General features: G+C 39.0%; 1 pseudogene; it reads left to right on the forward strand.

Moving 5' to 3' along the window:
* The first annotated feature begins 15175 nt into the window (after positions 1–15175).
* Positions 15176–16651, forward strand: LOC147004605 (sentrin-specific protease 2 pseudogene; annotated as a pseudogene).
* Positions 16652–25986: the final 9335 nt, after the last annotated feature.

The raw sequence follows: 25986 nt of genomic DNA on the forward strand, positions 1-25986 counted from the left end.
GGAGGTCCAAACACCAGATATCTGTACAACTTCCCTTTAAGAGGAAAGCTTGTCAGCAGAGAGTGCTCTAACCACTGAAACTCAGAGGAGAGAGCCTGTCTCCCAGGTCTGCTGACAGACGGTACTCAGAATCACCAGAAGAACAACCTCTGAACAGAGCCAACTATAACAACTCCAGAGATTACCAGATGGCGAGAGGTAAACGTAAGAATCTTACTAACAGAAACCAAGACCACTCACCATCATCAGAACCCAGCACTCCCACTTCGCCCAGTCCAGGGCACCCCAACACACCTGAAAAGCTAGACCTGGATTTAAAAGCATATCTCATGATGATGGTAGAGGACATCAAGAAGGACTTTAATAACTCACTTAAAGAACTACAGGAGAACATGGCTAAAGAGTTACAAGTCCTTAAAGAAAAACAGGAAAACACATCCAATCAGATGATGGAAATGAACAAAACCATACTAGACCTAAAAAGGGAAGTAGACACAATAAAGAAAACCCAAAATGAGGCAACACTGGAGATAGAAACCCTAGGAAAGAAATCTGGAACCATAGATGCGAGCATCAGCAACAGAATACAAGAGATGGAAGAGAGAATCTCAGGTGCAGAAGATTCCATAGAGAACATCAGCACAACAATCAAGGAAAATGGAAAATGCAAAAAGATCCTAACTCAAAACATCCAGGAAATACAGGACACAATGAGAAGACCAAACCTACGGATAATAGGAGTGGATGAGAATGAAGATTTTCAACTCAAAGGACCAGCAAACATCTTCAACAAAATTATAGAAGAAAACTTCCCAAATCTAAAGAAAGAGATGCCCATGAACATACAAGAAGCCTACAGAACTCCAAATAGGCTGAACCAGAAAAGAAATACCTCCCAACACATAATAATCACAACAAAAAATGCACTAAATAAAGATAGAATACTAAAAGCAGTAAGAGAAAAAGGCCAAGTAACATATAAAGGCAAGCCTATCAGAATTACACCAGATTTTTCACCAGAGACTATGAAAGCCAGAAGATCCTGGACAGATGTTATACAGACACTAAAAGAACACAAATTCCAGCCCAGGCTACTATACCCAGCCAAACTCTCAATTAACATAGATGGAGAAACCAAAGTATTCCACGACAAAACCAAATTCACACATTATCTCTCCAGGAATCCAGCCCTTCAAAGGATAATAACAGAAAAAAACCAATACAAGGACGGGAACCACGCCCTAGAAACAACAAGAAGGTAATCCTTCAACAAACCTAAAAGAAGACAGCCACAAGAACAGAATGCCAACTTTAACAACAAAAATAACAGGAAACAACAATTACTTTTCCTTAATATCTGTTAATATCAATGGACTCAACTCCCCGATAAAAAGACATAGACTAACAAACTGGCTACACAAACAAGACCCAACATTTTGCTGCTTACAGGAAACACATCTCAGAGAAAAAGATAGACACTACCTCAGAATGAAAGGCTGGAAGACAATTTTCCAAGCAAATGGTATGAAGAAACAAGCTGGAGTAGCCATTCTAATATCTGATAAGATTGACTTCCAACACAAAGTCATTAAAAAAGACAGGGAGGGGCACTTCATACTCATCAAAGGTAAAATCCTCCAAGAGGAACTATCAATCCTGAATATCTATGCTCCAAATACAAAGGCAGCCTCATTCATTAAAGAAACTTTAGTAAATCTCAAAGCACACATTGCACCTCATACAATAATAGTGGGAGACTTCAACACACCACTTTCACCAATGGACAGATCATGGAAACAGAAACTAAACAGGGACACAGTGAAACTAACAGAAGTTATGAATCAAATGGATCTGGCAGATATCTACAGAACATTTTACCCTAAAACAAAAGGATATACCTTCTTCTCAGCACCTCATGGTACCTTCTCCAAAATTGACCACGTAATTGGTCACAAAACAGGCCTCAACAGATACAAAAATATTGAAATTGTCCCATGCATCCTATCAGAGCACCATGGACTAAGGCTGATCTTCAATAACAAAATAAATAATAGAAAGCCAACATTCACGTGGAAACTGAACAACACTCTTCTCAATGATACCTTGGTCAAGGAAGGAATAAAGAAAGAAATTAAGAACTTTTTAGAGTTCAATGAAAATGAAGCAACAACATACCCAAACTTATGGGACGCAATGAAAGCATTTCTAAGAGGAAAACTCATAGCTCTGAGTGCCTCCAAAAAGAAACTAGAGAGAGCACACATTAGCAGCTTGACAACACACCTAAAAACACTAGAACAAAAGGAAGCAAATTCACCCAAGAGGAGTAGACGGCAGGAAATAATCAAACTCAGGGGCGAAATCAATCAAGTGGAAACAAGAAGTATTCAAAGAATCAACCAATCAAGGAGCTGGTTCTTTGAGAAAATCAACAAGATAGATAAACCCTTAGCCAGACTCACTAGAGGGCACAGGGAAAGCATTCTAATTAACAAAATCAGAAATGAAAAAGGAGACATAACAACAGATCCTGAAGACATCCAAAACACCATCAGATCCTTCTACCAAAGGCTATAATCAACAAAACTGGAGAACCTGGATGAAATGGAGAAGCTCCTATACAGATACCAGGTACCAAAGTTGAATCAAGATCAGGTTAATGATCTAAACAGCCCTATATCCCCCAAAGAAATAGAAGCAGTCATTAATAGTCTCCCAACCAAAAAAAGCCCAGGACCAGATGGGTTTAGTGCAGAGTTCTATCAGACCTTCAAAGAAGATCTAATCCCAGTTCTTCACAAACTCTTCCACAAAATAGAAATAGAAGGTACTCTACCCAACTCATTCTATGAAGCCACAATTACTCTGAAACCTAAACCACAAAAAGACCCAACAAAGATAGAAAACTTCAGACCAATATCCCTTATGAATATTGATGCAAAAATCCTCAATAAAATTCTTGCTAACCGAATCCAAGAACACATCAAAACAATCATCCATCCTGACCAAGTAGGTTTCATCCCAGGGATGCAGGGATGGTTCAATATACGGAAATCAATCAACGTAATCCAGTATATAAACAAACTCAAAGACAAAAACCACATGGTCATCTCGTTAGATGCGGAAAAAGCATTTGACAAGATCCAACACCCATTCATGATAAAAGTCTTGGAAAGATCAGGAATTCAAGGCCCATACCTAAACATGATAAAAGCAATCTACAGCAAACCAGTAGCCAACATAAAAGTAAATGGTGAGAAGCTTGAAGCAATCCCTCTAAAATCAGGGACTAGACAAGGCTGTCTACCTTCTCCATACCTATTCAACATTGTACTTGAAGTCCTAGCCAGAGCAATTCGACAACAAAAGGAAATCAAAGGGATACAAATTGGAAAAGATGAAGTCAAAATATCACTTTTTGCAGATGATATGATAGTATATATAAGTGACCCTAAAAATTCCACCAGAGAACTCCTAAACCTGATAAACAGCTTCGGTGAAGTAGCTGGATATAAAATTAACTCAAACAAATCAATGGCCTTTCTCTATACAAAGAATAAACAGGCTGAGAAAGAAATTAGGGAAACAACACCCTTCTCAATAGTCACAAATAATATAAAATATCTTGGCGTGACTCTAACTAAGGAAGTGAAAGATCTGTATAATAAAAACTTCAAGTCTCTGAAGAAAGAAATTATAGAAGATCTCAGAAGATGGAAAGATCTCCCATGCTCATGGATTGGCAGGATCAACATTGTAAAAATGGCTATCTTGCCAAAAGCAATCTACAGATTCAATGCAATCCCCATCAAAATTCCAACTCAATTCTTCAACGAATTAGAAAGAGCAATCTGCAAATTCATCTGGAATAACAAAAATCCTAGGATAGCAAAAACTCTTCTCCATGATAAAAGAACCTCTGGTTGAATCACCATGCTGGACCTAAAGCTTTACTACAGAGCAATTGTGATAAAAACGACATGGTACTGGTATAATGACAGACAAATAGACCAATGGAATATAATTGAAGACCCAGATATGAACCCACACACCTACGGTCACTTGATCTTCGACAAGGGAGCTAAAACCATCCAGTGGATGAAAGACAGCATTTTCAACAAATGGTGCTGGCACAACTGGTTGTTATCATGTAGAAGAATGGGAATCGATCCATTCCTATCTCCTTGTACTAAGGTCAAGTCTAAGTGGATCAAGGAACTTCACATAAAACCAGAGACACTGAAACTTATAGAGGAGAAAGTCGGGAAAAGCCTTGAAGATATGGGCACAGGGGAAAAATTCTTGAATAGAACAGCAATGGCTGGTGCTTTAAGATTGAGAATTGACAAGTGGGACCTCATGAAACTGCAAAGCTTCTGCAAGGCAAAAGACACCATCAATAAGACAAAAAAACCACCAACAGATTGGGAAAGGATCTTTACCTATCCTAAATCAGATAAGGGACTAATATCCAATATATATAAAGAACTCAAGAAGGTGGACTCCAGAAAGTCAAATAACCCCATTAAAAAATGGGGCTCAGAACTGAACAAAGAATTCTCACCTGAGGAATACCGAATGGCAGAGAAGCACCTGAAAAAATGTTCAACATCCTTAATCATCAGGGAAATGCAACTCAAAACAACCCTGAGATTCCACCTCACACCAGTCAGAATGGCTAAGATCAAAAATTCAGGTGACAGCAGATGCTGGCGAGGCTGTGGAGAAAGAGGAACACTCCTCCATTGTTGGTGGGATTGCAAGCTTGTACAACCACTCTGGAAATCAGTCTGGCGGTTCCTCAGAAAATTGGACATAGTACTACCGGAGGATCCAGCAATAACTCTCCTGGGCATATATCCAGAAGATTTCCCAACCCGTAAGAAGGACACATGCTCCACTATGTTCATAGCAGCCCTATTTATAATAGCCAGAAGCTGGAAAGAACCCAGATGTCCCTCAACAGAGTAATGGATACAGAAATTATGGTACATTTACACAATGGAGTACTACTCAGCTATTAAAAAGAATGAATTTATGAAATTCCTAGCCAAATGGATGGACCTGGAGGGCATCATCTTGAGTGAGGTAACACAATCACAAAGGAACTCACACAATATGTATTCACTGATAAGTGGATATTAGCCCAAAACTTAGGATACCCAAGATATTAGATACAATTTGCTAAACGCATGAAACTCAAGAAGAATGAAGACCAAAATGTGGACAATATGCCCCTTCTTAGAATTGGGAACAAAACACCCATGGAAGGAGTTACAAAGACAAAGTTTCGAGCTGTGATGAAAGGATGGACCATCTAGAGACTGCCGTATCTAGGGATCCATCCCATAATCAGCTTCAAAACGCTGACACCATTGCATACACTAGCAAGATTTTGCTGAAAGGACCCAAATATAGCTGTCTCTTGTGAGACTATGCAGGGGCCTAGCAAACACAGGAGTGGATGCTCACAGTCCACTCTATCAGAGGGCTCCCAATGGAGAAGCTAGAGAAAGTACCCAAGGAGCTAAAGGGATCTGCAACCCTATAGTTAGAACAACATGATGAACTAACCAGTACCCCGGAGCTCTTGTCTCTAACTGCATATGTATTGAAAGATGGCCTAGTCGGCCATCACTGGAAAGAGAGGCCCATTGGACTTGCAAACTTTATATGCCCCAATATAGGGGAATGCTAGGGCCAAAAGAATGGGAATGGGTGGGTAGGGAAGTGGGGGGCGGTATGGGGGACTTTGGGGATAGCATTGGAAATGTATTTGAGCAAAATATGTAATAAAAAATATCAAAAATTAAAAAAAAGAAAACATAACTAAAAGAAAACCCATTGTAATAAATACATTTTAAGTGAAAGAAAATAATAATAATAATAATAATAATAATAATAATAATGGCTTATTGTTAGTTGAAACAGTGCAAATTTCATCAAATCATATCTAATTTTCTGTTCTATCTAGGACCTTATATTTTAATGAAGGGAGGCAGGTTTTATGTATATAAATAATGTGAGCGAAACAAGGATAAATGTAAAAAATGTTTTTAAAAGTTCTTTGGAATTATAGAAAATAATATATAACTGACTAGGAAAATCTTTTAGGGCATGATAGAAAACATGAAAGTTGAAATATGTGATAGGTAATGGATAAACTTTTAACAAGAGTTAGGGTCCGTTAGTGAGCAGTGAACTGAGGGCAAAAAAAAAAATAGTATGAATAGACAGCGGAAAGGAATGAGAATGATCGTGCCACCAGGAAATGAACACTGTTTATGATGGAAACAGTGTTCAGAAACAGACTTTAAACTGAAAACCAAATAGAGAAATAAAGGAGGAATTTCCTAGCATCTCTGTTTAGAAGTGGCTTTCAGCAACTAACATTTTCACTTGCTTTAATCTATGTGTGATCCTACTCTGAAGACAGTAGAGGGCAGTCTGACACTTTCTACTGAGGAAGAGAAAGTAAAATGTGTGTGTTTCCATTTTAATTCTCTCTCTGTGTCTCTCTCTCTGTCTCTCTGTCTCTCTGTGTCTCTGTGTCTCTCTCTCTCTTACACACACACACACACACACACACACACACACACACACACACACACAGATTGCCAGTGTAGTAATCGGTTTTGTCAGATAATGAACAAAACCTCTTTGACAAAAATTTTAGTTTCTTGGCTGAAGATTTTTACTTTTTAGCTTGATTCCTCAGTCTCACATGATCTACTCAGAAATGCATTTTACAAATTGTAAGACCTAGTCTTATTGTTTGCGTGTGAAAATGGCCTCAGAGTGAGTCCGTTATACAGCGAGTCAACGACAGGGCACCAAAACAACTGATTTCACAGAAAACTCTTATTTGATATCAAAGACAAAAATGATATTTTCTCTATTTTATTTTATTTGGTTTTGCCACAGTATTTGAACACAAGCAGTATTCCACTGTAAGTTAAATCGATTGTTTCTTCCATAAGTAATAATAGTAATTACTTGCATATACATAAGTGCTTTTAGATTTAATTCTTACAGAAAATCAATATGACAGACACTATACACATCAGTATCAGCATTTTACACATGGGCAGACTAAAACTCAGCTAGGATGAGTTTCTTGCCCAAGTTATTAGAGTCTGGGTTTTACCAACCCAAAACTAAATCAGAAGCTAGAATTACTATTGTTTAGTTTCTTATCCGTGGTACTATGGTCATAAAGTTTCTTGATTTATTAAAATGTAACACTTTCTATCACTTGGGAGACCTCCTAAAATAGTTTATTTTAACTATTTGCACTCTCAGTGAGAAATAGCAGCCAGTACTAACCAATAGAAAATAAAATCAACAGTTTTGCTTTAATATATTTGGACAACTTATTTGAGTATTTCCTGAAACCTAGGAAAATTTGCACATAAAGAAAAGCTTGCAGGTATTTTTGCTCTTTTTAATAATACCAAAGAGATAAATGAAGGTAGAATTTCAGTTATGTATTCAGATTCTTTTGTTCTCTATTCATGACATGAGACACCGCATATTTATCCCCACATTTTTGGAGCAAAGTAGGACACTAGGAATTCTGTTTGTTTAAAAAGAAAGGGCTGCATATTTATTAGTGAAAGTTACGATGCTTGCCTTAGTAATTCAACCTCAGTACTGCAAATATTGTCCTTGCCAGCACTTTAAAAAAATATTGATGATAGGAAATGCCAGCTCAGGATGGGGTGGATATATTTCTATTTAAATTGTTTCCCCTCCAACAATTCTCCAACAATTCCCTTCCTTCTGGGAAAGATTCCAATTCTGACACTCTCCTGTGTTCTGGGGTGTAGAATCTTTCATTTGAAGAGCATCAAAAGCAATCCTAAGGGGCTCTTTAAAAAAGGACAGGAGCCTGGGAGGGAGACTTCAAAATGTTGGCAAGGAGACAAATAAAATACACTCCACTTTTAAATGAAGGCAAAATATTGTGAAACTGTGTCTTAGAGATTATTCCCAATGTGCATTTTAAAAAACATTGGCCTGTGTTCACAAAGAAGGGGGCATACTTACCCCTAACCTCTGAATAATAAGTATTCAAAATGTCCTTTTCATGAAGATTCTCATTCATAAGTTTAGGCTTGTCATTTTTATTAGCCAAGCAACATCTAAATGTCTTGGGAAAAGGGAAAATCAAAACTAATTTTTCCTGCTCCATTGTATTTTAAGTAAAATAATTGAAATAATTATCTTTTGTTCATAATTTGTAAACTGTCTAAGAGATTTTGGTGTTGGGCTGGGGTTTAGAATTCACTTTTTAGAACATCTCATTTGAAACATGAGTGTAGAAAGTTGGTCAGTTTTACACCACCAAGTGAAGTACAGGGAAACTTGCATATTCTTCTCCTCCCAATGATCTCATGCTTTTGATTTATTTACTTATCATATCCATGTGACTGCCTCATCTACTAATAAAATTTAGTTATGAAAATTCTCTTCAGTTCACCAGCAATAATGTATCATTTGAAAAGAAGGTAAATAACTATGCAAGAACAGCCTGTTTCCCCTCTAATTCACTGGGTTATAGCTTTTTATCTTTAGGGACCTAGTACTGTGTTTAGCAAGATTTTCATGGTCCCATTAAATTATTTGTTTGTGACAGTTTCTCTGGACACAACCTTATTTTAATTTTTTAAATTTAGATTTTTCTGTGCGTGGGTGTGTATGCCATGACAAAAGTGTAGACATCAGAGGACAACTTGAAGGAGTTGATTTCCTTCCTTCCACTTTGTGGATTTCTAAGATTGAATTCAGCTCATCAGGCTTGATAGGAAGTGTCATTACTCACTGAGTTATCTAACTGGACCATGACTGCAGATTTTAAAGTGAACTTCTAGAAGAAATGAAAACATTATTTTTAAAAGCCTTAAAAAGGAAACCTCTTATCTGCCAATGCATCTACCACCTCGATCTAACATTTCTTGTTCCATTAATCCCCTTTACATTTTTTATTTTTCGTATTTTCAATTTTTTTATTCATTCATTTTACTTCCTGACTGCTGTGCATCTGTATGGTGCCCTTCCTCCCAAAACCTCCCTCCCCCATCCCTTATCTCCTCCTCTGAGATGGTAGTGGCCCCACTAGGGGTCCTGTCTGGCCAAAGGATTGACTTCCTTAGGTTGCACATCCCCACTGCTATGCATCTCAGCTAAGGTTACCCACATTTACTCTTGGGACCCTTCCCCATCCCAGGTCTCTGGCACTTCCTAGATATTTCCTCCACCCCCCACTTCCAACAGCTGCAAATTTCCATTCATTCTTCTGACCCTCTGGCCCTCTTTCCTGTCTCTCCCCACACCTGATCTTGACTCTCTCAATTCTCTCTGCATTCCCTCTCCCACCCAGTTCCCTCCCCCTCCCCCCCATTTCTTCATCCCTCCCTCCCTCTCTCCCTCCCTCTGCCTCCTATGTCTATTTTATTCCCACTTCTGAGATTCAAGTATCCTCCCATGGGTCTTCCTTTTTGTTCAGCTTCTTTGGGTCTATGGACTGTATCATGAGTACCCTGTTCTTTATATGCTTCTGTAAGGCAAAGAACACTGGCAAGAGGACAAAATGACAGCCTACAGATTGGGAAAAGATATTCACCAACTTTACATCCTACAGTGAGCTTATATTCAAAATATATAAAGAATTCAAGAAGCTAGACTTCAAAAAACCAAATAACTCAATTAAAATATGACATATAGAGTTAAATAGAAAATTGTCAACAGAGGAAGTTTTTTGTTTTTTTGTTTTTTTTTTTTTTTAATAAAAGGACAGCATTTAATTGGGGCTGGATTACAGGTTCAGCGGTTCAGTCCATTGTCATCATAGCAGGAAGCATGGTAGTATACAGGTAGACATGATGCTGGAGGAGAAGAGAGTTCTATATCTTGATCCAAAGGCAGCCAGGAGGAGACTGGAATTTTACACTGGGTGGAACTTAAGCATAGGACACCTCTAAACCCACCCCTACAGTGCCACACTTAGTCCAACAAGGTCACACCTCATAATAGGGCCATTCCTCAGGGCCAAGCATTCAAACACATGAGTCTATGGGGACCAAACCTATTCAAACCACTGCATCTGTCTAAAGCTGACTTGAAAATCTAACAGAATCTTCTAATTCAACATTTAACACTAAATTAACTTAATACTAATCAAGTTTTGAAATAATTTTAAGAAAAGAGTGCTATGACAATTTGAAAATTTAGAGGAAAAAGACAAATTCTTAGAAAAATATAACCTATCACAAGCAAATAGAGGCATAAAGGAGCATTTACATAGCCACTAGAGAGTAAATAAGGAGTCATAGTGTTTCCCCCAAAAGAAAGCACCAGAAACAAGGTATCTTTTCAGAAAATTCTGTCGTACATCCAAGAAACATGAATGCACTAGGAAAATAGATCATTGGTAAAGCCTGTGTGAGATTTTGAGTTCATTCCTACAAACTTTTGAGTAAACAACCCCAGGAGACTTTACCAGGCTGGGAATCTTTGATGCTAAGACAGAAAAGTAAAAGCTAGGTGTAGGGTTACATGATTGTAATCTCAGCAATGTGGAAGCTGAGGCAGGAGAATCTCAAGTTCAAATCCAGTCTGGCAGCATAGCAAGATTAAGGCCAAAAAAAAGGCTACATAACAACATCCTGTCTCAAACAAAAAGTAGACAAATAATAAAGTAGGGAAAAGCCAGGAACATGTTGATGTGATTGAAAAAAAATGCAAATGTAGAACAAAATCAAACAGTGGTTTAAGAAGAAATATCATGATCACTTTCTAGGTCTTCCTAGGATCCAGAGCTGATGTTGTTAGATTAAAAGGGGAAAATGTTACAGTTGTCTCAAAGAGGGAAAAACCCTGGGCAAATGTAGATATCCATTAATAATTTAAACAAAACAAAATCTCTCTAGGTAGGATTATAAGGGAAATTTATTGACCTAATAAAACCTACAGTGGGTGGAGAAATAGCCAGAAGATTCCTTTCAACATCAGGAAGAAGAGATGAGGGCTGTGCTGAGGCTAAGCACCCTTGGAGAGGTGCCAGCCAGAACAGCCAACCAAAGGAACATAAGTCTAAGAAGTAGAAACATTATTCTGCAGGGCTTGGACCATGAAAAAGAAGGTGCTATGGGTCTGTGGTCCTTCAGAGATTCACCATTCTGACTCAAGTTTGCTTTCAGTAAACACGAGGCATTTTTATTTTTTATTTATTTTTTATTTTTTTTTAATTTTTAATATTTTTATTACATATTTTCCTCAATTACATTTCCAATGCTATCCCAAAAGTCCCCCATAGCGCCCCCCCACTTCCCTACCCACCCATTCCCAGTCTTTTGGCCCTGGCATTCCCCTGTATTGGGGCATATAAAGTTTGCAAGTCCAATGGGCTTCTCTTTCCATTGATGGCCGACTAGGCCATCTTTCGATACATATGCAGCTAGAGACAAGAGCTCCGGGGTACTGGTTAGCTCATCATGTTGTTCCAACAATAGGGTTGCAGATCCCTTTAGCTCCTTGGGTACTTTCTCTAGCTCCTCCATCGGGAGCCCTGTGATACATCCAATAGCTGACTGTGAACATCCATCCACTCCTGTGTTTGCTAGGCCCCTGCATAGTCTCACAAGAGACAGCTATATTTGGGTCCTTTCAGCAAAATCTTGCTAGTGTATGCAATGGTGTCAGCGTTTGGAAGCTGATTATGGGATGGATCCCTGGATATGGCAGTCTCTAGATGGTCCATCCTTTCATCACAGCTACGAACTTTGTCTCTGTAACTCCTTCCCTGGGTGTTTTGTTCCCAATTCTAAGAAGGGGCACAGTGTCCACACTTTGGTCTTCATTCTTCTTGAGTTTCATGCATTTAGCAAATTGTATCTTATATCTTGGGTATCCTAAGTTTTGGGCTAATATCCACTTATCAGTGAATACATATTGTGTGAGTTCTTTTGTGATTGTGTTACCTCACTCAAGATGATGCCCTCCAGGTCCATCCATTTGGCTAGGAATTTCATAAATTCATTCTTTTTAATAGCTGAGTAGTACTCCATTGTGTAAATGTACCATAATTTCTGTATCCATTCCTCTGTTGAGGGACATCTGGGCATTTTTATTAAAAGACTGACCGGAGCCAACAAAGAGAGAATTCTCTAGATAAGGACGAGGCTATTGCTAGCTAAAGATTATATAGGCAAAACCTACAAAGTAACGATTTTGGGAAGCCAAAGTAACTCATATCTTCTTCTAGAGCAGGCAAGACTTGATATAGTGACATGTCCAACAGATGCCTCAGACATGCAAGCAGGCAGGCAGTTTGTACAAAGCAGAACTAAACCATTAGCCTGCTTAATCTTGTGATCCGCCACTTTGTACAAATAGCTGTGGCACTGAAATATTTTGCAACATTCATCAATTTTTTTAAGAGTACCTCAACGGTACCAGGAAGTGGTCCATCTCAGGCTACCTGACAGGGTACATTCAAGATAGAGTAATTTCTTCAGGGCTTATGCAACCTAAAAACAATTTTGTTTTTACAAGCCTAGCACAATAAATGCATCCTCTAAACACAATGTTCACCATCATAAAGGCAGCCCTGCTAGGTTATTCAGCAATGTAAGACCAATGTGGTAGTTTCAAGTTTTTTCTTTTTTTTTAATGGCATGATATTTTTTAATATTTTTTTAATTATTCAGTTTACATCTCACTCACTGCCCTCCTTCCAGTCATCCCCCCCACAATCCCCCCTTCCCCACAATATTTTCTTAACAATGTGGGATTTTTTTCTCATGATGCATTGACAATTTTTTTTTAATTTTTAATATTTTTATTACATATTTTCCTCAGTTACATTTCCAATGCTATCCCAAAAGTCCCCCATAGCGCCCCCCACTTCCCTACCCACCCATTCCCAGTCTTTTGGCCCTGGCATTCCCCTATATTGGGGCATATAAAGTTTGCAAGTCCAATGGGCCTCTCTTTCCGGTGATGGCCGACTAGGCCATCTTTTGATACATATGCAGCTAGAGACAAGAGCTCCGGGGTTCTGGTTAGTACATCGTGTTGTTCCAACAATAGGGTTGCAGATCCCTTTAGCTCCTTGGGTACTTTCTCTAGCTTCTCCATTGGGAGCCCTGTGATACATCCAATAGCTGACTGTGAACATCCACTCCTAAGTTTTTTCTTGGTATGGGAACAAATCCCTCAAAGGTGTAATTAGAAAGAAGAGAAAGAAGCCTGGTACAAACAAAATGATACCTGAGGAAATAACAGTCACAAGAAATTCAAACCTTTTACAGAAAAAAAGTACATTTTTTTCCTTATAGTAAATCATTGGTATAGATATATGTGCACATTTTAAAAATATTTTCAGTGGAAAAAAACAAACAGTATGTGTCTCAATTCTTTTCTCACATTTTTGTAAAAATATCTTCATACCTTTGAGAGTAGATCAAAGATATGCTCAAGGTGGGGGGTGGGGAGGTTGAAACGGACCAGAGGGTAAAGTGCTTGCTGTTTAATCATGGTGGCTGGAGTTCAGATTCTAGGACCTACAGAAACACCCACCTCTGTAACTACAACTACAGTTGAATTCTTCCTACTGTTTTCTAGGGAGGAGTTCAGGGCTTATGGTATTGCTAGGATTGTAACTGAAATAGTGATGTATCTTTCTCAATGGAGCCTATTGACAATGGTGAGATTGTATTTATTCTCTTTGGGATTGATCCTTGGTGAATTGGTCCCAGTTTAGCAAGTTTCCTCCAATACTGAAACACTGAACCATTCCACCCTTCATTCGGTCTGAAAGGAAGCCGCTTAGGCAGGAAGGCAGCAAAAGATCTCAAAATGGTCCCTGAAATTGATCAGAATCACTAGGCTCCTTCCCTGCCAGAGAGCAATAAAAGTTGAAAGTCCCTCTCAGATGAAAGGAAAATGAGCTGCAAAGAAGACTCTCAAAAGAGCCACCCTCATACCAGCTGTCTGGAAGAAGTTTAGACCAACTGAGGCACCTGGAATGGACATTCTCCAGCCCTTTGATCCATCTACAGGCTGTGCAGTTTCTCCAGGTTCCCAGCTTTTGTGATTTGTCATGTATGCTGGGTAGGCTTTGGCGATACAGCTGTCTTTGAGTCATTTCTGCTCCTGTAACTAACCCCTCACCCTTATTCCTATAAGCAACCCCAATAAAACTTATTGGTTCACCAAGTAGGACTTTGGTGGTATGGGCACTTTGGTCTATCCTAGGCTACTTATGCAGAGAAGAAACAAATTTTGTCACACAACACTACCTACTAGGTTTTATAACTGTAACATTCTACTTATTCTTTGTAATTAGCAAGCATATTATGTGTGAGAAGATATTTTGAAGGGCACTTAAATTTCTATAATTGACCATGATGGGACAGTTTCCTAAAAGACAAACGTACTAGTCAGGACCAGATGAACTATGCTGAGAGCATTTAGCTAAGTAACCCTGTGTTCTGCCGAAGAACTGTGATATATATCAATACATTCAAACTTGCCACTCGGGGAAAAGGAGTGCTTTGAAATCCTGGACCAAGTTGGAGTTGGGGAGGGCTTCCACCATCCCAAAACGTTGCTTAGCGTTCTGTCAGGTGACATCACAACCAGCTATGGAACCTTGAAGGCTGTGTCTAGGGGCAACCCTCTGAGTTAAACATCATCATTCGTGAGGTTGCCTCCAATGTGTTAGCTGCTAGGCTTAGGCCTGGTGTCTTACTAGTGATTAACTAGGACGATTAGTCCGATTTTGAAGTTTTGGATATTTAGCTGGTTACAGCACCCAAGAAGGATACTTCTGAGGAAGTATTCTTAGAACTCCTCCTAGTTTTCCAGAGTGGACCCCTGGTGAACTGCCAACCTCTGACTATTCACCAATCAGTCTCTGATATTGACAGCTTAATTATCTCCATTCTTTGAATGAGCCTGACCTGCAAAGTCAACTGTTTATAAAGGAGCCTCATAGGTTCGCGACCTTGGACCAACCATCTACTGGAAGAAGTGATTCTTTGGACATCAGAGTGAACGACCCAGGAGTACCCACCCAGAGCCAAGCATAAGGTTGCTTTCTCTTGGAAATTAGAAAGGCAGTACTATACCGGAGTCAATGCCCTTGAAAAAGCAGTCCAAGCAGTTCTCCATGTGGCAACCTAAACCGCCTGGGTTGGAGATGAAGCCCGAAGCTTCAGGAAAAGGGTGAAAATGGAAATACCAGGATGAAAGTGGGATAGAGATAGAGCCTGAAGCTTTGGGACAAGGTCCAAAAAGGAAATGCCAGGATGGAAGAGCCCAGCAAGGCTCAGAAGAACACCCCTCAGGAGCCTCAAGACCTAGAGCTTCTGAGAGAACAACCTATCAAGGGTCAGGTACGGAAACCCCAGGGAGAGACTCCAAAACAACTAAAACCCCTAGAGTTGACCGAAGGTCCTCCAGAGCAGGCCGTAACTGGGAGGAAGCCTGCTGATGGTGGCAAGGGTCGCAAGCGGCTCTATTCCACCATGGAGGAAAACGAACAAAGCCCCCAAAAGGAAAAGTACAGAAGGTTGCTTCAACACCTTCAGTGCGACCAAGATGTGAGGTCAGACCCACACAGGCCTCAGCCTATCCTTACAAACACCTGGAAGATCAAAGTGGGCAAGTCAGAAGACAGTCATGGATCAGAAACAACTCAGAGAGATCGAGAACCATCTACTGTTGATGCTCTATAAGAATGTCTTTCACCAGAGGAGAGAGAGAAGTGGTATTCTGAGGAGAAATCTGTTACAGAGAAGAAAGGTTGTGTAAAGGGTGAAGGAAGAAGGGGGAACAGCGTGGAGCTGGGAACATGGGCTCAGATCATCCTGGATAGCGGCAGAGGCAATAGCTTACTCCCCAACAAGATGGCAGTACTTGCGGCAGAGAAAGAGCCTCTCACAGACCAAAAAAAGGGCAGAGAAATGAATCAAATCCTTGATATTACAGAGGACATGGAGAAGGAAATTGAGAATGCACTGGGTCCAGGACCCCAAGAGGAAATCCTAAGTTCCAGATTCAAGTTGCAAATCACCAGAGGAGATATCCAGACCCTGGAGAACGGTCAGTGGCTCAATGATGAGGTCATCAATTTCTACATGAACCTTATGGTTGAGAGAAATGAAAACCAAGGCTACCCGGCTCTTCATGTCTTTAGCACTTTCTTTTACCCCACGCTAAAGCATAGTGGTTACAGTTCCCTGAAAAGATGGACTCGAGGTATCAGTCTCTTTGAAAAAGAACTCATCTTGGTACCTATTCACCAGAACGTTCATTGGATCCTGGTGGTAAGAAAATGAAGTATTGTATACCTTGATTCCGTGGGACAAACAGGGAAGTCTATCTGTGAGACCATCTTCCAATATTTACAAAACGAGAGCAAGACATTGAGAGGAACATTGAGCTGGACCCTTTGGAGTGGAAGCTGTACAGTGTGACATCAGAGGAGATTGCTCTGCAACTGAATGGGAGTGACTGTGGAATATTTACCTGTAAATATGCAGATTATATCGCTAGGGACCAGCCTGTGACCTTTTCTCAGCAACACATGCCCACCTTCAGGAAGAGGATGGTATGGGAAATCCTGCACAGTCAATTACTGTAACAACATCCACCTGGTTGCTATGGTCCCCATCCCTGTGCTTTTCCATCCCTCTTTCTAATATACCTCAGGTAGGATGAGTTGAAGAGATATAAAACAGGTACTGAGCTGTCTCACTGGATGAAGCCCACTCTCTTCAACATAGTCCTAACGTGGGATGTGGGACTGATGCCCTAATGCCATCTCTAGAGTGCATGCAACTATTGCAAGCTTAGAAACTGCTGCTGCCCAACCCACAGGAGACCATGTGTTCAAGAAATACTGTTTTAATGCTGGAATTAAATGAATTCTTTTTTTTTTTGGTTTTATTTTGCTTTTTTTCTTGCTTTTTTTTGTTTTTGTTTGTGTGTGTGTGTGTTTTGTTTAATGTTTCATTGAGTTTTTGTTTTTTATTGTTTTGTTTTCTTCTGTTTTTTTGGTTTTGTTTTTTTGTGTTTTGTTTTGTTGTTGTTTTTGCTTTTTTTTATGTTTTGTGTTTTGTTTGTGATTTCTTGTTTGTTTTTTGTGGTTTTGGGTTTTCGTTTGTGTTTTGTGTTTTATATTTTTTTGTGTTGTTTTTTGTTCGTGTTTTGGGTTTTGGTTTCTTTTGTTTGTGGTTTTGTTTTTGTTTTCTGTTGGTTTTTTTATGTTTTTGGTTTTGTTTGTTTGTCTTTTGTTTTAAATTTTGTTTTATTTTTGTCTTCCTGACCCCACCCCACTGATTGTTTTCCTTAACTCACTTGCAAACCTTAGCCATTGTCATTTCCCATCCTCCAGTCCTTGTTGGAAGTGTCTATTTCTGAAAGGAATGCTCATCACGGTGCCAGGAGGGACATCAGCAGGAAGAGGCCAAAGCTCTTCACTAGCATCTCTAATGCTGGACTTGTTGCTGTTAAATTGAAGCAGGGGGTAGTGGTGGTGTTTTTGTTTTGTTTTAATGTTTTTTTTTTCAAGTTTGAAAATAGTATGAAATATGAAAATGAGTTGCACAGACTTGGTGCTGTTCTGAACCACCATACTCTCCTGGACCTCTACAGGATGTAGAACTGCAGCCAAACTACTGACTGGACTCCAGGACTATTAAGAAAAGCACAATGATCATTTAAAGACTCATTCTTTCCCAGACCTGCCTCAGTTTTGGAAGTTGATTTGAAGCAACTATAATGGCAAATGTCCATTCCTATCTCAGGTCTCACTGAATACAAACCTCATTTATTGCTGCATTGAATTGTTATTTCTTTTTTGAAAAGTTCTATTCAATTTAAATTTTTTCCTTAAAAAGTTTGGATATATATTAAGATGAATTTGAGACTTTTTTCTCATTAGATTAATATTCCAACTGTGGAAAATTGGGGATTTAGTATTTACGGTTGAAACCGCCAGTTATATAATAATCTATTTTACATGTGATAGTTTGTATTTAACTTTTCTATTTATTATCTTATGGTTGTGTTTATGCAATTTTTACTTAATAAAGTTTAAAGTTATTTAAATATTTCACAAGATCTGGTGTCTCCTGTTTCTTTTATGACATACTAATAAAACCTGGTTTGTGAGGTGACCTAAGAAGCAGGTGTTGAGGGTGTGACTCACCAGCTTAAGCCTTAGAAACATTGTGCACACCAGTGATTGTTACACTGTCCTGGGCCTCTGCAGTGGAGTAGGAATGTTGCAGAGAGCATCCACTCCTTTATCTTGGGTTGTAGAGGGAGAATATATGTGCAGCTCAGTTGAGCAGTGTCCAGCTGAGTTGTAGAGTGGGAACAATGGAGGAACGTATTGATGTACATGGGGATACTTGTCATTGAAGCTACTCTGATTTACTGTAAATGGGAAGTCAGGCAGGTTCACTCCTGACCCCTACCACAGACAGAGGCTGACACTGGGAAAGGAAACAGTATCTTCATAGTTTGGCCCAGATTTAGCGAGAGAAAAAGTCTCAATTCTCTTTTGTCTATAGCAGCTTGAGGATGTATAGAAAAGACAACAGAGAGTTGGGGGAATGGCTCAGTTGGCCAAGTACTTGCCAGTAAGTGTAAGGATCCATGTTGCACTCAGGGCCCCATTAAGATAAGCCATGATGGGTGGCTGTGAGCTGGAAGAGCCCAGGTCCTTTATGGCAGAATGGTTTTTCATCTTATCTCTTTCCTCCTACCCAATTCCTCCCTTGGGAGTATGTTTTTTCCTAATCAGCCATTCTTGCTTTTTCTGCAAATAGAAGTCTGTAATAGATTCCTTGAGGACAGAAGATCCTCAAAATCCTCTGGAAGGTCTTCTGAACCTTGCTATCATCCAATATCAGCAGTGTCTATTTTCAAATGCTTAATGTGTATGCTGGAGAGATGGCTGAAAAACCTGAAGCTCGGTGGTAGATGGGAGAGCTTACCCATGTATGATGTGTGAGTCCATGTGTTCAGTCCTCAGCACCTTTGGTGGGACACAAAGCTGTAGCTTTAAAATGTTTGTGGATGTTCCACTCCACAGGGAGCATGTAGCAGACAGCCAAGCTCAGTAAGAAGATGAAGTTTCCAAACAGCGGTTGTATTACACATGGCTCTGTTCCTTCATAGGATGACTCATCATATTCACGTGGTGTGCCATTCGATGTAGCTGGCCTTTAGTAAAGGCAATGTAGTCTTTGGAAGAGCAAAGTGGGCCTTGCTAGAATTCCCTGTGATGTTAATATCTGTGATGTTAATAGCTGACCCATAAGTTCAAAATGTACTGCTACTTTGCTGACCAAATCATAATGACAGAGGAAGTTCTAATGGCTGAGAAACACTTAAAGAAATATTCAATGTCCTTAGTCATCAAGGAAATGCAAACCAAAATGATCCTGAGATTCCATCTTGCCTTCAGAGTGGATAAGACTTAAGGGACAACACACGCTGGAGGGCAAGGTGAACACTCCTCCATTGCTGGTGGGACTGCAAACTTGGACAACCACTCTGGAAATCAATATGGTGGTTTCTCAGAAAATTGGGAATAGTTCTACCCAGCTATTCCTCTCTTGGGCATATATCTAAAAGATGCTTATTCATACAACAAGGACTCATGCTCCACTATGTTCATAGCAGCTTTGTTTGTAATAGCCAGAAGTTGGAAACAACCCAGATGCCCATCAACACAAGAATGGTTACAGGTGCCCAAAGAAACTGTTTATTGTATAAGTTGCTTAGTCATAGTTTTTTCTCACAGCTTCAAAAATATAACTAATACAGTGCAGAAAAGCAGTATTGATGGGTCACATGTAGATCTATTTTTAGATATTTGAGGAAATCCCATATTGATTTCCACTGTAGCTGCAGCAGTCTGCATTCTATCAGTAGTGTACAAGTCTTTCTATTTCCCAACATCCCTTCCCACATTTATCATCATTTAAAAAATAATTAGCCGTTTTGACTGGGATAAGATGAAATTGCAAAGTAGTTTTAATTTTCATGTTTCTGATGGCTAAGGATGTTGAACATTTAGGAGAGGCCCTTTGTTCTATGAAGGCTGTATGCCCCAGTGTGGGGGAATGACAGGACCAGAAAGCAGGAGTTGGTAGTTTGGTGAGCAGGGGGAGGGGGATAGGGGAGGGGAAAGGGGGAGGGGATAGGGGAGGGGAAAGGGGGAGGGGGAGAGGATGGGGGAGGGGAGGGGATAGGGGGAGGGTGTTTTTTCCAGAGGGGAAACCAGGAAAGGAGGCAACATTTGAAATGTCAATAAAGAAAATATTCAATTAAAAAAGTATTAAAAAATAGTCCTTAGCCATTTGTATTTCATCATTTGAGACCTTTCTATTTAAATGTATTTTATTTGGGTGGATAATTTTCTTTTTGTTGAGGTTTTCATTTTAGTTCTTTGTATATTATAGATACTAAACCTATGTCAGATGTTTAGGCTGCATTTTCTATGAAAAAATGCTGCTATCTTATAATAAAAAGGTCAACAATGCTCTTACTACATACAATGGATACCATATAAAAAGTCCAGTGATAGGAATTTCTTTTGAATTTGCTGAGAAGTGAGGACTCAAAGACCCCTAAAACTTACAGACTATTAACAATGCTATTGGTTACCCTTCAGAATTTGACAATACTATTGCTAAAGATACCGTGTACTCGAGTCAATGGACACAATATTAAGCTGGCTTAATATTGATCTGGAAACTTCATCCCTGCTGGCTAGCATTCACAGAGATGCAAGTTGCTATGGATACCAACAGAGGGAAAAAAGTAACCATTAGGTTTACTCATCTCTGAACTTCTCAAGCTATAACAACAACTGGACTGGTAAGATGTATCCATTAATACAATAGTTGTATAGACATCATGGTACTAACCAACCAATTTGATTGGATTTAAGTTCCACTTTCCTCATGGGTTTTGTAGAGATGGCTCAGTAGTGAAGAGTACCTGCTGCTTTTCTAGGGGAACCAGGCTTGATTCCCAGAACTTACAAAGTAGCTTACAACTGTCTGCATTTACAGTTTTAGGGGATCTAATGTTCCTATTCTGGCTTCCTTGTATAATCACATGCAGACAAAACACTCCTGCACATAAAATATTTTTTAAAGCCTAACAATAGTGCCAAGAACCTGTTGCAAGGCAGTTCATAGGTCAAAGGGGAGAACCTGTAACAGTTATTCAGCTAAATTAATATAATATCAGAGTGACTCCTAATGCCTTATACTCATAGATAAATATATTTTTCAACCATTGTCTGAGAAGCTTCTGTTCTCAGTACCTAGTGATTAACAAAGCAATCAAAAACTGGCCAAGGTGCAGAGGATAAGGATTTGTAAAATTCTTGGTCTTAAAACGAACAGCTTCACTGCACTCACTTACTCCTCACAAGGCTAAGGGATTATCAGTAGAGGAGTGGATAAAATGACTGTAAGAACAGGAATTAGTGGATGAATACAAGGAAACAATATCTTCAAGACACAACACAGTGATTGCTCATATACACTTATATTGTCATGACAGCATTCACAATATGAGCTCAAATCAGACCATATTTGAGCATGGCGAGGGAACATGGACATGAAATCCCAAACAAAGCCTGGGAGCTACTGACAATTGATAGCTGCTGGGAGACAGAGAGTCGGTTTTCATTAAGCGTGTTGCCACTAGTTGGTCAAAATGTTCCAGTGAAGAGCAATAAATTCATGACTTTGAGGTTAGCAAAAATTGGACTTGGTGGATGGAAGAAGAAATGTGTACAAAATTGGGTGAATAGGGAAGGGTAGTAGATCTAGGAGAATCTGGGTGAGAGGTGAATTTTATCAAAACTAATTGTATGAAATTATCAAGGAAATAATAATAATAATAATAATAATAATAATGGAAAAACTGAAAGTTAGAAAGATATCAGAACACATATTAAAATTTATTAGATAGAAATTACTAGTAGGATATTATTCTGAAAAACTTTGGAATGGTTATGTGGTTATCCTATTACTATTTTTGCTATATCAATGATGTACATCTTTAGTAATTTTTTCCTCTATTTTTTGGCACTAAAAGTTGACTCCCTCCCTTCTTGTGTTTGATTTCTTCTCCCTCCCAAGTGATGCATACCTGTAGGATTTGCTGAAGGAGACAGAGGCAGGAAAATCACGAGTTTGATGTCAGCCTGGGTTATATCACATAAATTTTGAGTGGACATTTACTAAACATGATCATTTTAGAGAGATTTCTCATCTCAGCATAAGATGATTAATAGATTCAAATATATTTAAATCATTTCCTAATTTAAAAAACATACATCATTCTGTGTACAATATACTAAAGCAAAAACTGAAATGAATTCATGCTAGCAAGCAAACTTTGATTTACATATATATATATATATTTTCACAATGGCCAAGACAAGAAACAAGCTTAGAAACTCATTAATAGATGAATGGGTTCTGTGACTAGAGTTGATCCTGGGCCACAGCTCTCAAATACTGTCTGGAAAGAGCTGATTTTCCAGGAGTAAGACAAGCTTGTGAGTGCAGATAAGACCACCACTTCTGCTCAGAGGTTCTCACCCAGAACCCTAAGGACACAGGAACCCAGGAACAGCCTGGGACAGGAGCCTCTGGTTTCCATCTGCACCTGGAGCTGACCCTGTGCCATAGCACTACATACCCAAATACTGCCTGGAAAGAGCTGATCTCCCAGGAGCACTGACAAACTTGTGAGCACAGGTAAGGCTACCACCTCAGTTCAAATTCCTGGCTCAAGAGGGACCTGCCCAGAGCCATCAGGACACAGGAACCAAGTAACAGCCATGGACAGGAACCTTCTGGTTTCTGTCTACACCCAAGAACTGACCCTGTGCCACAGCTCTCCATACCCAAATTCCTCTGGGACAGAACAGGTCTCCTAGGAGTACTGACACACAGTCTTGCATGGGGGACAAGCCACAGTTAGAGACAGCAAGACCAGCTAACACCATAGATAACAGAATGGAGAGAGGCAAGGGCGAGTATGTAAGCAACACAAAGCAAGGCTACTTCACAACATCAGAACCCAGTTCTCCTACCACAGTGAGCCATAAGACTCTGAGTTAATATCACATCTCATGATGTGATAGAGGACTTTAAGAAGGATATAAATAAATACCTTAAAGAAATATAGGAAAACACAGGTAAACAGGTAGAAGGACTTAAAGAGGAAACACAAAAATCCCTTAAAGAACTAAGGACAACACAACGAAATAGGTGAAGGAATTCACCAAAACCATCCAATTCTAAAAATAGAATTAGAAACAATAAATAAATCAAAAAGGGAGACAACTCTGAAGATAGAAAACCTAGAAAAGAGATCAGGAGTCATAGATAAAAGCATCACAAACAGAATACAAGAAATAGAAGAGAGAATCTCAGGTACCAAAGATATCATAGAAAACATTTACACAACAGTAAAGAAAATGAAAAATGCAAAAAACTCCTAACCCAAAACATCCAGAAAATCCAGGACACAATGAGAAGACCAAACCTAAGGATAATAGGTATAGAAGTGAGTAAAGATTACCAACTTAAAGGGCCAGTAAATATCTTCAACAAAATGATAGAAGAAAACTTCCCTAACCTAAAGAAAGAGATGCCCATGAACATAAAAGAAACCTACAGAAATTGAAATAGATTGGATGAGAAAAAAATTCCTATCCCACATAATGGTTAAAACACCAAATGCACAAAACAAAGAAAGAATATTAAAAGCAGTAAGAGAAAATGGTAAAATAATATATAAAGACAGATGGATCAGAGTAACTCCAGACTTCTCACCAGAGACTATGAAAGCTAGAAGATCCTGGACAGATGTTATGCAGACTCCAAGAGAACACAAGTGCCAGCTCAGGATACTATACCCATCAAAACTCCCGATTACAATAGATGGAGAAACCAAAGTATTCCATGATAAAACCAAAATCACACAATATCTTTTCACGAATCCAGCCCTTCAATGGATAATACAGGGAAAACTCCAACACAAAGAGAGAAATTATGCCTTAGAAAAAGCAAGAAAGTAATCCTTCAACAAAGCTAGAAGAAGAGAGCTGCAAGAAGAGAATCCCAACTTTAACAACAAAAATAACAGGAAGCAACACTTACTTTTTCTTAATATCCCTTAATATTAATGGACTCAATTCCCCAATAAAAAGACATAGACTAACAGACTGGCTACATAAACAGGTCCCAACATTTTGCTGCATTCGGGAAACCTAATTCAGGGACAAAGACAGACAATAACACAGAGTAACTGGCTGGAAAACAAAGTCCCAAGCAAAAGCTCCAAAGAAACAAGCTGGAGTATCCATTCTAATATTGAATAAAATCGAATTCTAACCCAAAGTTATCAAAAAAGAAGAGGGGCACTACATACTCATCAAAGGTAAAATCTTCCAAGAGGAACTCTCAAGTCTGAATATCTATGTTCCAAATGCAAGGGCATCCACATTCATTAAGGAAACTATAGTAAAGCTCAAAGCACACATTGCACCTCATACAATAATAGTGGGAGACTTCAACAACCCACTCTCATTAATGAACAGATCCTGGAAACAGAAACTAGACACCTTGAAATTAACAGAAGTTAATGAACAAACGGATTTTACAGATATCTATAGAATATTTTATCCTAAAACAAAAGGATATATATTCTTCTCAGCACCTCATGGTACCTTCGAAAACTGACCATATAATTGGTCACAAAACAGGACTGAACAGCTACAAAAATAATGAAATTATCCCATGCATCCTATCAAATTACAGTGGACTAAGGCTGATCCTCAATAACAATATAAATAACAGAAAGCCAACATTCATGTGGGAGCTGAACAACAATCTACTTAAGGACAACTTGGTCAAGGAAAAAATAAAGAAAGAAATTAAAGACTTTTTAGAGTATAATGAAACCACATCATACCCAAACATATGTGAAACAATGAAAGCAGTTCTAAGAGGAAAACTCATAGCTCTGAGTGCTGCCAAAAAGAAACTAGAGAGAGCACACACTAGCAGCTTGACAGCACACCTAAAAGCTGTAGAACAAAAGGAAGCAAATTCACCCAAGAGGACTAGAAGGCAGGAAATAATCAAGCTCAGGGCTGAAATCAACCAAGTGGAAACAAAAAGAAGTATACAAAGAATCAACCAAACCAGGAGTTGGTTCCTTGAGAAAATCAACAAGATAGATAAAACCCTCAGCCAGACTAACTAGAGGGAACAGGAACATTATCCTAATTAACAATATCAGAAATGAAAAGGGAGACATAACAACAGATTCCGAGGAAATCCAAAGCATCATCAGATCCTACTACAAAAGGCTATACTCAACAAAACTGGAAAACCTGGAGGAAATTGACAATTTTCTAGACAGATACCAGGTACCAAAGTTAAATCAGGATTGGATTAACGATCTGAACAGTCCCATATCGCCTAAAGAAACAAAAAAAGAGTGTTCCTCTTTCTCCACATCCTCGCCAGCATCTGCTGTCACCTGAATTTTTGATCTTAGTCATTCTGACTGGAGTGAAGTGGAATCTCAGGGTTGTTTTGATTTGCATTTCCCTGATGATTAAGGATGTTGAACATTTTTTCAGGTGCTTCTCAGCCATTCGGTATTCCTCAGGTGAGAATTCTTTGTTCAGCTCTGAGCCCCATTTTTTAATGGGGTTATTTGATTTTTCTGGAGTCCACCTTCTTGAGTTCTTTATATATATTGGATATTAGTCACCTATCCGATTTGGGATAGGTAAAGATCCTTTCCCATTCTGTTGGTGGCCTTTTTGTCTTATTGACGGTGTCTTTTGCCTTGCAGAAGCTTTGCAATTTTATGAGGTCCCATTTATCAATTCTCGATCTTACAGCACAAGCCATT

This window comes from Mus caroli, unplaced genomic scaffold (genome assembly GCF_978045245.1).
Source record: "Mus caroli unplaced genomic scaffold, Mus_caroli_1 scaffold_5, whole genome shotgun sequence".
Classification (NCBI taxonomy): Eukaryota; Metazoa; Chordata; class Mammalia; order Rodentia; family Muridae; genus Mus; species Mus caroli.